Source organism: Erinaceus europaeus, unplaced genomic scaffold (assembly GCF_950295315.1).
Source record: "Erinaceus europaeus unplaced genomic scaffold, mEriEur2.1 scaffold_633, whole genome shotgun sequence".
NCBI lineage: Eukaryota > Metazoa > Chordata > Mammalia > Eulipotyphla > Erinaceidae > Erinaceus > Erinaceus europaeus.
Window position 1 is genome coordinate 2,946 of NW_026648096.1, and position 13,824 is coordinate 16,769.

A 13,824-nucleotide genomic window follows, 5' to 3' on the forward strand; every position below is an offset into this window, starting at 1 on the left:
AGCTATTTCAATCTGATCATTGATAATGGGGGTCCTTTCACTAATGTCCACCTCCCCAGAGCCCTACCCCACTAGAAAAAGATAAGAGACAGGACAGGGGTATAGATCCACCTGCCAATGCCCATGTCCAGTGGAGGATCAGTTGCAGAAGCCAGAACTCCCACCTTCTGCACCCCAAAAGGAATTACAGGCCATATTCCCAGAGGGATAAACAATAGGGACGTTTCCAATGGAGAAGATGGGGACACAGAACTCTGGTGGTGGGAACTGTATGGAATTACACCCCTATTATAATTATACCCCTTACAATCTTGTAAATCAACATTAAATCACTAATAAAAAAATTAAACATTAAAAAATAATGGGGGGTCCTGATATTTGAAAGCTTTTATTTTTGTGTTTCTATTGTGGGAACCACTGTCAAAAGGCATCATCATGAGTTGTATCAAAGGATAGCGTGGCGGAGACTATAAAGGACTCAGGGGCGAGGTGGTGGCACATCTGCTTGAGCGCATGCTACAATGTGCAAGGACCCCAGCTGGAGCCCCTGGTCCCCACTGCAGGGGAAAAGCTTCACTAGTGGTGAAGCAGTGCTGCAGGTGTCTGTCTCTCTCCCTCTCTATATCCCCCTTTCCTTTTGATTTCTGGCTGTCTCTATCAAAAATGAATAAAGATAATTTTAAAAAACTTTTTTTAAAAAAAAGGGAGATTCAAACCACCATCTCCTGTGGGTGGGGTGAGATGAACAAAATAGTATCTCCTTCTACACTTCTGAAAAGCATCTTTGCATAGCTTCTTTTGGACAATGTGAAACCTTCCTGGACGTCTTATCAACGTCTCCACTTGACTACAGCTGAGGAGAAACATACCTGTCCTGCGGATCAGGTGAATCCAGGCTCAGACGACATGCACATTTGGTTTGGTTCAGTGGAACATTAACTCGCTTCTCTTTGACAGATTGTGGCACGGTTCTTGTGAGGATGAAGTCCAGCTGTGCTTTGCACAGAGGGTGTGAGCCCGTTGGTTTCCAGCGGGTGGAGGAGGAGCGGTTGGGCATGAACTTGTTTAGGTGTGTCTTAGGGAGCGAGGCTCAGGGTTCACCTTTAGTCAATGTTTAACAGGAAGCACAATTTCTAGACCATCAAGGCTTGTCTTTGAAAACGCGAGTTTGCAGGCGCTAGGACTCAGGTCCCAACCGCACCTGCAGGGGAGAGGCTTCACCAGCAGTGAAGCAGGACAGGAGGTCTCCCTCTCTCTCTCACCTTCTCTCTCCTCCCTCTCTGTCTCCCTTCCCTTCTTCATTTCTCTCTGTCCTATCAAAAACTGGAAAACAAACAAACAAACAAACAAAACACACAGACTGCTAGAAGCAGTGGATTCATTATACAGGCACTGAGTCCCAGCGATAACCCTGGTGGCGATAAAAATAAATAAAATTACGTAAAAATAAGTAAATGAAAATGTGTGTTTAAATGGTGCTTTTGAAAAGATTTCATGTGGACATCCTTGCCCCGATAGCCTTTCTGATGGCAGGGTGATGTTCTGTGCAGACCAGGTAGTGCAGACTATTTCCAGCCACCTTCCAGTCCCAGAGGCCTGCTGTCTGTCACACAAATACCTGCTCTTTACTTTTCACTCTTTGCTCCCGGAAGATGGTCTGCAGGGTTGTCTGCTGTCTGGCACTTGTCCAGCTAACTTGGAAAGTGTGGTGATGAGATGAAACCAGGGGAAGAAAGGTTGGAGAAACACTTTGAGGGAGTAACATACCACACATGAGTTTGCTAGACTTGTCTCAGACTTGAAAGAAACCATGCCCTGGGGGGGGGGGGCAGTAGCACAGCAGGCTAAGCGCACATGGCACAAAGCGCAAGGACCTGTGTAAGGATCCCGGTTTCGGGGGCCCCGGCTCTCCACCTGCAGGAGGGTCACTTTACAAGTGGTGAAGCAGGTCTGCAGGTGTCTATCTTTCTCTCCCCCATCTGTCTTCCCCTCTGATCTCGATTTCTCTCTGCCCTATCCAACAACAATGACAGCAGCAGCAACAACAATAACAACAACAACGATAAACAACAAGGGCAACAAAAGGGGAAAGATAGCTTCCGGGAGCAGTGGGTTTGTAGGGCAGGTACCAAGCCCCAGCTATAATCCTAGAGGTAAATGAATAAATAAATCAGAAAGGAATCACTCCTTGAGCTGGCAAATTAAGTCCATACACAGCACCAGTGATGTTTTATTGTTACTCGATTTTCATACGTGGAACAACGGTTGATGAGATTATTGTAGGTTGATGAATTAAAAAAAAGTCTGTAAGATTAATAATAAAACATGTTTTATAGCCTTAGAGTTCACTTTCAATAAAGCTTAAATCTTGTCTTAGATTAACATCCAGGACTTACCTTGGGCTTTTACCACACCACCAAACAGTATTTCTTAAAATATTTATTTATGTATTAGACAGAAATAGAGAAAAATTGAGAGGGCAGGGGAGTCAGAGGGAAAGAGACACCTGCTGCCCTGCTTCACCACTCATGAGCCTTTACCCCTGCAGGTGGGGACCAGGGGTTTGAACCTAGGTCCTTCTGCACTGCACTGTAATGTGTGCACTTAACCAGGTGTACCACTGCCTGGCCCCCCCAAGACAATATTATAATTAAGTTGTTATAAGAAGAGAGAGTACTTTATGCACTGTTTATTGGAGGGGGGTAATTTTATACATTAGGAACTGGTTCTCTTAAATTACATAAGAAATGAACATAAAAACTAGGGGTCTTGTCAACAGTACAACAAAACAACTGTAATACATTATGACAGTTACTGATATTTTTTAAATGATGTAAACAATAACAACAAAAAGTCATGCCCAAAACAAAAGGCAATAAAATCCAGTAAACAGAAATAACAGGTATAGGTTAGCACATTAGCTATTACAGACATCTCAACACAGAGTGACATAATAGTCCAAACCTGAAATTCTAGTCAATTCTATATTACAAGAGCACAACTAAGGAGAAAAAGATATGATTCTGACCTAGCAACGGAACGGCACATTGTATAGAAGTGTTCTATGCTACCACGGCCACATTCTTCTCCAGCAGCCTACAATTTCCCTCCTTTTACTCTTCTTTCAAGGTTGTTTTTTTCTTCTTCTTCTTCTCCTTCTCCTTCTCCTTCTCCTTCTTTCGTTTCCTCTTAAGTTGTTTCTGGTAGGCTGCTAGCTATTCACAACCAGCTTCTGACATGGAACCCAAGTCAGAACCTGGGTTACAGCAGTGAGAGACCAAATAACAGCTCAGAGGACTGCCCAGGCCATAGACACAGTCTGATTACAAATCACCCATGAGACTCCCTAATTCCCATTTGGAAAACAGGTCACGAACAAGTCAAAAGAGAATATCTTCATACAAAAGAAAAGAAAAATCCTTATGTTTGTATGATATATATCGACCTGAAAGAAGGTTAAGTTCACTGCTTACAGATTCAAGTCTGGATGACTGGTTGAATTTCTACCCACTGGCCTTGGTAACATCATAACATTCCCCTGAGTTTGCCTGATGAAAGTAAGCAAGCAAGCAAGCAAGCAGCAAGCAAACACACACACACACACACACACACACACACACACACACACACACTTTGAAGAAAAACAACTAAAAGTTAAAACATTACGTGGTTGTATCTTTTGTATTTCCTTGTAGAAGTGTCAATGGAGTTGCGAAGCCAATGTTTCTATCACTCGACTTTTTAAAAAATATTTATTTATTCCCTTTTGTTGCCCTTGTTACTTTATTGTTGTAGTTATTATTGTTGTTGTTATTGATGTTGTTAGATAGGACAGAGAGAAATGGAGAGAGGAGGGGAAGACAGACAGGGGGAGAGAAAGATAGATACCTGCAGACCTGCTTCACCACTTGTGAAGTGACTCCCCTGCAGGTGGGGAGTGGGGGGCTCGAACTGGGATCCTTACGCCGGTCCTTGCACTTGCACCACCTGCGCTTAACCTGCTGTGCTACTGCCTGAATCTCTATCATTCGACTTTTAACAGTGTGTTTCCAACCGGAATCGTTTCACCCAAGAGGTTAAGGCACCAGGTTAGACAAAGGTGAGCAGTCTGACATGCCTATGGAATTCCATGCAGGCTCTAAGTGCTTCTGTATAAAGAGTAGCTAACAGGGAAGAAGCAAAGTGATCCTGTGTCCTGCAGGGTTCAAGTGGGCCAGAGAGACTAGAAGCACTAGACTGTCCTATAAGGCACTCCTATGGGGAGAGCAAATGAACGGGAAGGTCAGCATGGAGGAAGGAGCCATAGGCCCCAGTTGTCCATCAGTTGCTTCCTAGCCATAATACCTGAATTTGGGCTGGGCCTCAGGTCCCGGGGCTGGGATGACCAGGGGAAGGGGAGAGAGGCTGGTGGGCAGGGAATCTTCACTGTGCTAAGAGTTGCTGGAGGCGCCTGACTCTTCTAGCAGGGCAACAGTTGGTCTCACTCCAGTCCATCCTAACAAGATGGCTTCTTTTTCCATAGGAAGGAATCAAATCACACCCACCACCTAAACTTCACCCTAACCACTCCTTCATTTGGGTCTAATAATGTCTTCCATCCCCTTGGAAGGTAACTTTAGTTGGAAAACGGCCACATAACATGAACTTCTGAAACTGATTTTGAATCAAGCCCTTGCTTCGGACAATATTGCACACCTCTGACTTTCTCTAGAGTTTAACAATAACTTGGATTCTGAGTCTCTCTTATTAAACACAGCTCTCACTATGTATATATTAATAGACTTGAATTTTTGTTCATAGTCTTGCCTATTACATTTCCTCACACGGTCTATGAATACTGCTTGCAACATAACTTCCTCTAGTTTTCAGGAGTCTAATTTTATACTAAACACACCAAAGAAACTCCCCAAGTCAGAGTTTGTTTTATTTTTTTTTTCTCACTAAAGTGAAATTAAAATAGTCTACCAGTAAGAAGACTGCTGGGGGGCTGGGACTGTACTGTGGAAGCACTATACCACCATAATATAATAATACGAACCAGGACTTATCTGTTTAGATAAACTGAGCAGGTCTTATTCAATCATCACTGGATTCAAACTAGAGTACTTAGTTCTACCAGGCTTGGTTAGAAGAACAGTACAGGGTCCTTGATGCAGGAAGCTCCAATGTCTGGTTATGAGAAAAAGCAAAGAAAGAAAAACTTCCAGTGATTGAGTTCATGCTGGGGCAAGGGGAGATGTGGGGAGACTCACTTCTTTCAGTCTTGTCCTCAGTTCACTACTAGTCCACATTATTTCAGAGTAAATAATGCAGTGAGCCAGAAAAAGTCAAGAAATAAGAAGGTGGAAATTTATATGTATCTCACTTTTCTTTCTTTTTTTTTTTTTTTAGGAGCGGTAAGACAAACAAAAAGCCTTTGTGTTGGCTCTAGGCAGTACTAGAATCAGGGGGTGAAGACTAATTGCATAAGCAGGTTATCTTGCTGAAGTGCAACAGATGGGTGGAGATGGATAATCCTGCACAAAATGTGAAACGCAGCGTCGGCTTTACCCTAAAACTAGGAGCAGAATATATCCCGACTTCCTCAGATAGTGTCTCTCGTGCAGAAAGTGCTTATCGTGGCATCATGACCTTCCTACACCACAGAAAAATCGCCTATGAATTTGCCAGGCCATGAGTAGAGACTGGACACACACAGGTCTGGAAGCCAAACCTTCCAAGGAGGCACAGGAAGAGACCATCCAGTGTTAATTTTCAGTGTGTCCACACACAGAAAACAGAAGTGAGACCCCCATCAAAGAGGATTCACTGCACAGAGCAACATGAGTGACAGGACACCAGCTTTCACTGTGGTCGGGAGGAAATCAGGACATAGACCGCCTGCAGGAGCCTGAAGCATATCCCACCACCTCTCTGGTGCTAAGAAACCACAAATCCTCTAGGACATTGGCTAGTGACATTCCCTTTTTGGGGGGAGATCTGTTCTAGAGAGCTTGATTAATGTGAATCAAGCACTAAATGTGTGTGTGTGTGAGAGAGAGAGAGAGAGAGAACCTTATAGTACTACAGATCTGAAAATGACTGTAATATAGACCCCTGTAAAGGCAGTAAAACAAAGGGGGGGGGGCATGATTTTTCTTATAAAGAGGCTTTCTGTGTTGGGAAGAAAAAAAAAAAAAGTCCTGGAAAGAACATGACTCCCATTCCAGTTGACTGCTTTTTAAGTACTTTGTGGCCTTCCTGCAGTGGTACACACAAGTTTATTTTAAGAACTGGCTTCTTCACTGCAGGTTAGATGCCAACATTTCACCAGGGTTGGGCTGTCTCCCCTAAGAGTTTCTGGCACTGCCTGGAGGGATTCCCTCAAGTGATAGAGCAGGGAATGGGCCTTTCAAATGAAAAGAGGTTCCCTTGACTTGCCTGCCAACTCTAGGAGATTTAATTGACCATTTTTCTCATGTGCTTTATGTGCAAGATATTTAATATGGGATGAAAAACGGAACATGAGGGAAAGCAGGTATTAGCTAGGTCTTAAGGAGGTGGTAATCCACAGATCTACTTTTGTTTCGACAGTTTCTAGGCAGTGAAACAATTACCTAAACAGCACACCAAGTAATCTGTGAGGGTTGAAAACAGTAAGGGTGTTCATGTGCTCTAAGGAATTCTGGGCTGAAAAATAGCAATTCTGAATTTTCATGGCAGCCCCAGCTCCTAATTTGGCTGCACCCTGCCCTATCAGATTTGGGCGGTGGTGGCCTAGAGTGTTGATGTAGGCCTGCCACTGGACTGACCCGGCTGTCAGAGATGTACAAAAAGGAGAGAAAACAGAAGCCACTGGGATACTGTTCCAGTTCTGGACAGCTGACATTGATAGCACATCTACCCGCCCCCCCCCCCCCCCCTTTGAAAGTAAGCAGAAAACTATGTGGGTGGAAAGTTCTTCCTTAGGAATTCGCAGGGACTGCCGATGTTTAGCAAGGCCCTTTAAACGGATACCCGTGGAAACAAAGCCCTGTAGACAGGGATCCCAAACACTGACTCTCTGCAAGTCTGACCCTGGATGTCTGAGAGCTGGGACAGGAAATTCTGTGCTGAGAGCAAACATGCCAACAGGGGAGGAGACAGCCCCACCTTCCAGGTCCCCAAGCATAGTGCTGGGGATTGCATTGCCGACAGCTGGAATCACAGATACATTAATTACAGCAAAGGAAAGGTAAGCTACAGTGACAGGGAGCTGGGGGCGGAGGAAAAGGCACTTTGCCATAGGAGCACATCTGTTTTATAATAAGTAGGTCTATAATTCTCTTGTGAAAGATCATGTTCTGCTATCTTCTCTGAGGCTGGAAAATATAAATACTGTATTTCATAAAGGGGAGAAGGAGAGAGGAGATGATCAAATTTATTTGCTTCTATGCCAAGTACTTGTTTGAAATGTTCCACCCTAGTCTGTGTGTGTGTGTGTGTGTGTGTGTGTGTGTGAGTGTACAGAAATCAACCTGGGTTTCCAAGGATAAAAGGCACTGTGAGAAGTCTTCTGAATAGGGCCCTGGCCTTTAACCAAGTTTTCATGCCTTGGTTACAGCTACTGTGTAATCAGAAAAATAAATGCATGCAGGGTACTGAGCTCTTGAACTTGACATAGTCCCATTTGTTTATTTTTTGCTTTTGTTTTTGAGTTGAGCTACTTCACTAAAATGTGTGGTCTGGGGCCAATGGAACTGGCATGGTCTGAGAAGTCTAATGCTTACAGTCTGGCCAAAAGTTAGTCTAAAATGTCACATCTTTCTGTGGATGGAAGTACCATAAGTTGAGATCTGGAGGGAATAAGAGAGACAGGAAAAAGGAGCAGGGGGGTTCCATGTACCATGTTGTGAGTCAGTGATTCACCAGGTTCTGGCAACAGTGAAATGCTAGAATCATACAGGCATTGAAAGCATCTGCTGACTGGAAGCAAACAGAACCTTTTCATATAGTCTAATCAGAATTGCTTTGACATAAGAATGTTTTTCTGTTCTGGGAAGAGGTAAGGTAGAAGGCATGGAATTCTTGATTTCTAGTACCATCCTACCTACAACTTCAGTCGGTGATTGCTATGTTGGCTCTTGTAAAAGGGCAATGCAAAGCGGATACTACCCTGCCAAATGGCTAAGCAATTTATTATACATCTTATCCCTACCGCATTATCTTAGCACTTCTTGTTTTACTTGAAGGTAGTAATCCTATGAGTGAATATATGTGTATTTAATAATAGTACAGTTAATCCATTAATTGTACTTATAAGTTTGACGCTTTCTTAATAGGCTAGAGTTAATATTTTGAAATTTCAAGTCACTCTGATATTCTCAAACAGCTGAAAAAGTAAAAGTAGAAGTGAAGTGATGAACAAATTACAAGTCAAAATGAAAGTGCAGTGAGGAACAATGAAAAATAAGACATTGAAAATGAGTGCGCAGGAACAACCTTTGTGGCGGTTAAAAAACCAAAAAAACCAAAAACCAAGAACGTTGAAGACCATCTCTTGGAATGTACACACCACAAAACTTGTCTGCCAGTCTACAAACCAGTGTATTTCACTGCAGTTCTAGGAAATTTACTCCCAGTTGTCATCAGAACAGTCATAAACATCACCCTGGAAAACTGGTCTTAAAGGAGCCTTGTTTATGACCTGGCAAATATGGCGGAGTGTGGTGTCATCAGGCAGCCACTGCGATTTGTACCGTTAAAGAGACCAACCAGTACTTGGCGGCGGAGGTCTCTTCTAGGGAAGACCCATTCTTCAAAATCGAAACTAGCTCTCCTTGTAAATAAGGGTATCTGTTTATTGTTGCGGGGGGGGGGGGGTTCGGACTCTTGATTTTCAAGCCATTTGACTCAGCCTCTACCCACTGTTCTGCAGCAGAAACGGGAGAGACCAGAGAGAAACGGGCTCTGGCAAGATGCAGGAGTGATTCCTAGGGTGCATGCCTCACTCACCTTGTCTCTGTGAGGGCTAAGAATAAATAACACGAAAAACAAACCAAAGAACTGCTAATCTGTAGGATATGATTCATCCTGTGTCCTAAGTAAGAAAATGGCTCCTGTGAGGGGGGAAATATATATATATATATCTGAACTATAAAGAATGTATATAAACCACATTTTGCTTGGGTGCAAACAGCTCAAATTCATGGCTAAGTAAAAATTCAACTATTGGTAGTCTTTTTTTTTTTTTGAGCCATAGAGGCTCTATGGGCCTTTTAGACAATAATTTATACAGAGCATATGTACAGGACATATAGGTATGCGTATGCATGTGTATATATAAATATATATCTATAGCTAGCTAAAGATGAGATATACTCTTCCTTCCAAAGGGATCTAACTGGCTAGTTAGGGAGCCCTGTGGGCTGATGCATCATTGAGAAGACAAACCCTGTCCTGGATTTCATCTGAGTCAAGTGTTCTGGTAGGACAGCTCAAACATGGTACAAGCCTCTTCCAGACTCTCATCCATGTTCAACCTCCTCCAGAAAGACTTCTGCTTCTTCTGCAGCTCTCGGCGAACACACCTCGGGCAGGGGACAGACTTTTCTTTGCATTCAGAGTGGAAAACGGCGCCACAGATTTCACACCTGCAAAAGCCAACCGTGGACAGGATTAGCGGTTGTGAAATGAGCAACATACAAACCTCTGTGTGGCCAGGGGCTCAATGATTTATTCTGGACAGTGCTGCCCTTGGGAAGAGAAATGAGTCTCAGAAATGGGCTCTCCCTTTTTCTAAAACGCTCAGGGCTGAATTTCACTAGATAAACTTTTCTTTTCTCTCTCTCCCTTTCCTTCCTTTCTCTTTCTTTCTTTCTTTCTCTCTTTCTTTCTGTCTCTTTTACTTTCTTCCTTTCTTTCTGTCTCTTTTCCTTCCTTCCTTTCTCTCTCTTTTTAAAATTTATTTTATTTATAAAAAGGAAACACTGACAAAACCATAGGATAAGGGTACAGCTCCACACAATTTCCACCACCAGAACTCTGTATTCCACCCCCTCCCTGATAGCTTTCCTTTTCTTTAACCCTCTGGGAGTATGGACCCAAGGTCATTGTGGGGTGCAGAAGGTGGAAGGTCTGGCTTCTGTAATTGCTTCCCTGCTGAACATGGGTGTTCACAGGTTGATCCATACTCCCAGCCTCCCTCTCTCTTTCCCTAGTGGGGCAGGGTTATGGGGAATCTGAGCTCCAGGACACACTAGTGGGGTTGTCTGTCCAGGGAAGTCTGGTTGGCATCATGCTAGCATCTGGAACCTGGTGGCTGAAAAGAGAGTTAACATATAAAGCCAAACAAATTGTTGACTAATCATGAACCTAAAGGCTGGAATAGCACAGATGAAGAGTTGGGGGAGGGGGGGGTCTACGTTTTGTAGATAGCTAGTAGGCATATTTTAGTTATATTTCAAAGGGCCTGTGGCTACACTAGTTTTTTTTTTTTTTTCCCTGAGCCTGAAATCTGATATGCAGGTGGACCGAAGTTATTGTCTGGGGAGATGATGTCATGGCTAGAAAAAGGACCAGAAAGCTGGATCAGGGAAGAGAGTAGCTCCCAAATATGGGATAGGTGTATAAATATTGTTGACTGTAAACCCCACTGATTTGATGTGTCTTTCTTTCTTTCTTTCTTTCTTTCTATCTCTCTTCTTTTCTCTTTCCTTCCTTCCTACCTTCCTTCTTTCCTTCTTTCTTTCTCTCTTTCACCAGAGCACTGCTCAGCTCTGGTTTATGTTGGATGGTACAAGGGGAATGAACCTGGGACTTTGGAACCTCGGGCATGTAAGACTTTTTGCATAACCATTATGCTATCTCCCCTGCTCTGGAAAAACTTTTTTGATTAGAGCTAGCTGTGGACAGGCTTATGGGTTCTCCCAAGTCCATGGTCAACCAGCAGTTGTGATTTTGCTTAGTTAGGATGGACAGAGCTCGAGCAGCTCTGTGTGTCCATGCCCTGTGCACTGAAGAAGTAGTGCTGGTAGTTAACTCCAGGGTGAAGGGACAGAAGGAGAGAAAGGAAGGCTTCACAAGATGGACAACACTCCAAGCACCAGTCACAACCCCCATTAGCTGTGAAACTGTGACTTTCCATTTCAGTTAGCCTGACTTAAGTGGTTCCCTGCTAACTGCTGGCCTTTGCTTGACAGTAACAACAGGTAAAGACACATTTTTATTTTCTTGGTAGTACCCGGTAGTATGGGTCTTCTGAGTTTATAAAAAATTAAGAAAATTCCCTGCCTTCATAAGTTTGCCTTTATAACACAAGTGAGAAGAGCAAAGCCTGAGAGAGCAAGGGAGAGAATGTTATTAAAAAAAACAAAAACAAAAGGCCCCACACAGATATTGCAATCTGTAGAGAAGACACATTCCAGGTGGATGATGAACTTACTATACAGAAGTCTAAATGCCTTGTTTTCACGGTGAAGTCTTTAATAATGAGTAACTGACAAGCACAATGATCGCCACTCCAGTGGGTGGCCTGCCAGTGTGGATTAACTTCTCTTCCTTCCACACATGAGTGACAAACAGCTTTTACCCAGGAACCCAGGGAAGTGGATTCCACATGAACTGTGCAGTGACAAGTACTGGGCTGGGTTCAGTGGTGGCTGTAAAAGAACCATTTTCTGGACGCAGCCTTGTGTTTCTTTTGCTTCTCCTGTTGTGTGTTGTGTTTCAGTCTTGGGCATGGAATGGTCAGTGGGACACCATTCATATTGCCACTGACTTAGACCTGGTACTGATAAGGGTTCAGAAAGTTTGGTCAGGGCCAGGCGGTGGTGTACCTAATTAAGAGCACACATTACAGTGCGCAAGGACCTGGGTTCAAGCCCCTGGTTCCCACCTGCAGTGGGGGAGCGTCACAAGTGGTGAAGTAGGGCTGCAGGTGTCTCTCTGTCTCTTTCCCTCTCTTCCCCTCCTTTCTCAATTTCTTTCTGTCTCTATCTAATAAATAAATAAAGTAAAATAAAATGAAGAAAAAGAAATCAGGGAGCCAGGTGGTGGCGCAGCTGGCTGAACATACAAGGCTCAAGGACCTGGGTTCAAGCCCCGGGTCCCCACTTCTGGGGGGAAAGCTTTGCAAGTGGTGAAACAGTGCTGCAGGTGTTTCTCTGTTTCTTTCCCTCTCTCTCTCCCCCTTCTTCTTGATTTCTGCCTGTCTCTATCCAATAAATAAAGATAAAAAAATTAAAAAAAAGGAAAACAAAAACAGTTTTAAAAAGAAAGAGAGAGAGAAAGAGAGAAAGAGAGAAAGAGAGAAAGAAAGAAAGAAAGAAAGAAAGAAAGAAAGAAAGAAAGAAAGGAAGTTTGGTCAGTAGTCTGGGAGGTTCATAGTGGCTAGCGGGCCAGACTCATAAACACGCAGTTCTGAGTTTGGTCCCTAGTATCACATATGCCAGAATGGTGCTCTGGTTCTCTCTCATGCTAATACTATTTTATTTAACATTTAAAAAAATATTTACTTATTTAATCCCTTTTGTTGCCCTTGTTGTTTTATTATTGTAGTTATTATTGTTGTCGTCGTTGTTGGACAGAGAGAAATGGAGACAGGAGGAGAAGACAGAGAGGAGTCGCTTGTGAAGCGACTCTCCTGCAAGCAGGGAGTTGGGGGCTCGAACTGGGATTCTTAAACCGATCCTTGCACTTTGTGCCACATGTGCTTAACCCACTGCGCTACCGCCTGACTTCCTGCTTATTTTATTTTTTACTTTTGGTAGATAGATAGATACAGAGCAGTGAAAGACACCACAGCACCAAAGCATCCTTCAGTGTGATGGATGGCAAGTTCAAAGCTGGGTTGCATACATGCCAGAGCAACGCATTAGCTAAATGAATTATTTCACTGGCCCTTAATAATATTTTTAAAAGAAAATCCGGCAAAGGAGTATCGTCTCACCCTTTCTTGTACCCAGGAGAGAAGGCAGCAAGTTAGAGGGAGAGGGGATGGCTGTCACAGAAAGGAGATGGAAAGACAGTAAGGTACCATTTCCCAGAAGCCTCTTGCATCTGCTCAGCTCTTCGAGCCACGGAAGGCAGAGTGGTGGTTAGGAGAAAGGCTATGGCTGAGGTGAGCTGATTTCAAATTCCACCTTTGAATCACTGTCTACCTGTATGACTGAGTTGTCAACCACCAAATTCCTATATTGAAGGTCTAAACCCTAATGCCACTCCATTTGGAGAGAGGGTCTTTAGGAAGTACTTAAAGTTAAATGAGGTCATCAGGGTGGACTCTGACGTGATAGGAATAGTGTCCTTGAAAGAACAGACACAAGACTTCCCCCTACTTTGTAGGAGGGAAGTCAGAGGAAAGCAGTTCAAAGACTACAACCTAGGAATAGAGTTCTCACCTGAAACCAAGCACAAGCCATGGTGGACTTGACTAGGGTCTGGTCGTTTCTGGAACTGTGAGAAACAAGTATGTGTTGTTTTTGCCACCCAGTTTGTGTTATTTTGTAGGACAGCCTGAGCAGACTAAAACAATAACCTTGAGCAAGAGATGTCATTTCTTTGTACTTCAGTCTCCTTATCTGCTAAATGGAGTCCTGAATAATAAGCACCCCACAGAGATGTTGTGAGGCTCAAGTGAGGTAATGGATAAAGAAAGCATTCAGCATCCCACCCAACCTGTGGAAAGGCTGGATATGATAGCTAAGCTTGCTCCTTCCAGTTTTGGCAGCTATCTGCTACCTTCAGCAGGTGTTCACTTCAACCTGACTCCATCAGGTTACCCGGCTGCCAGGGATGTCTCCTTCAACCCCCTCATTTCACAGCTGAGGACATGGCATTGTGTGAGGACTCGCATAGTCCCACGAG

General features: G+C 43.6%; 1 long non-coding RNA gene across 1 annotated transcript in view; it reads right to left on the minus strand.

Annotated features, from left to right (window-relative positions):
* Positions 1–2,674: 2,674 nt before the first annotated feature.
* The window catches only part of LOC132536616 (uncharacterized), a 38,118-nt gene continuing 26,968 nt past the window's right edge, over positions 2,675–13,824 (minus strand). Inside the window, exon 2 of the long non-coding RNA XR_009548119.1 lies at positions 2,675–9,611. This is a non-coding gene — a long non-coding RNA (uncharacterized LOC132536616). The remainder of the gene's footprint in view (positions 9,612–13,824) is intronic.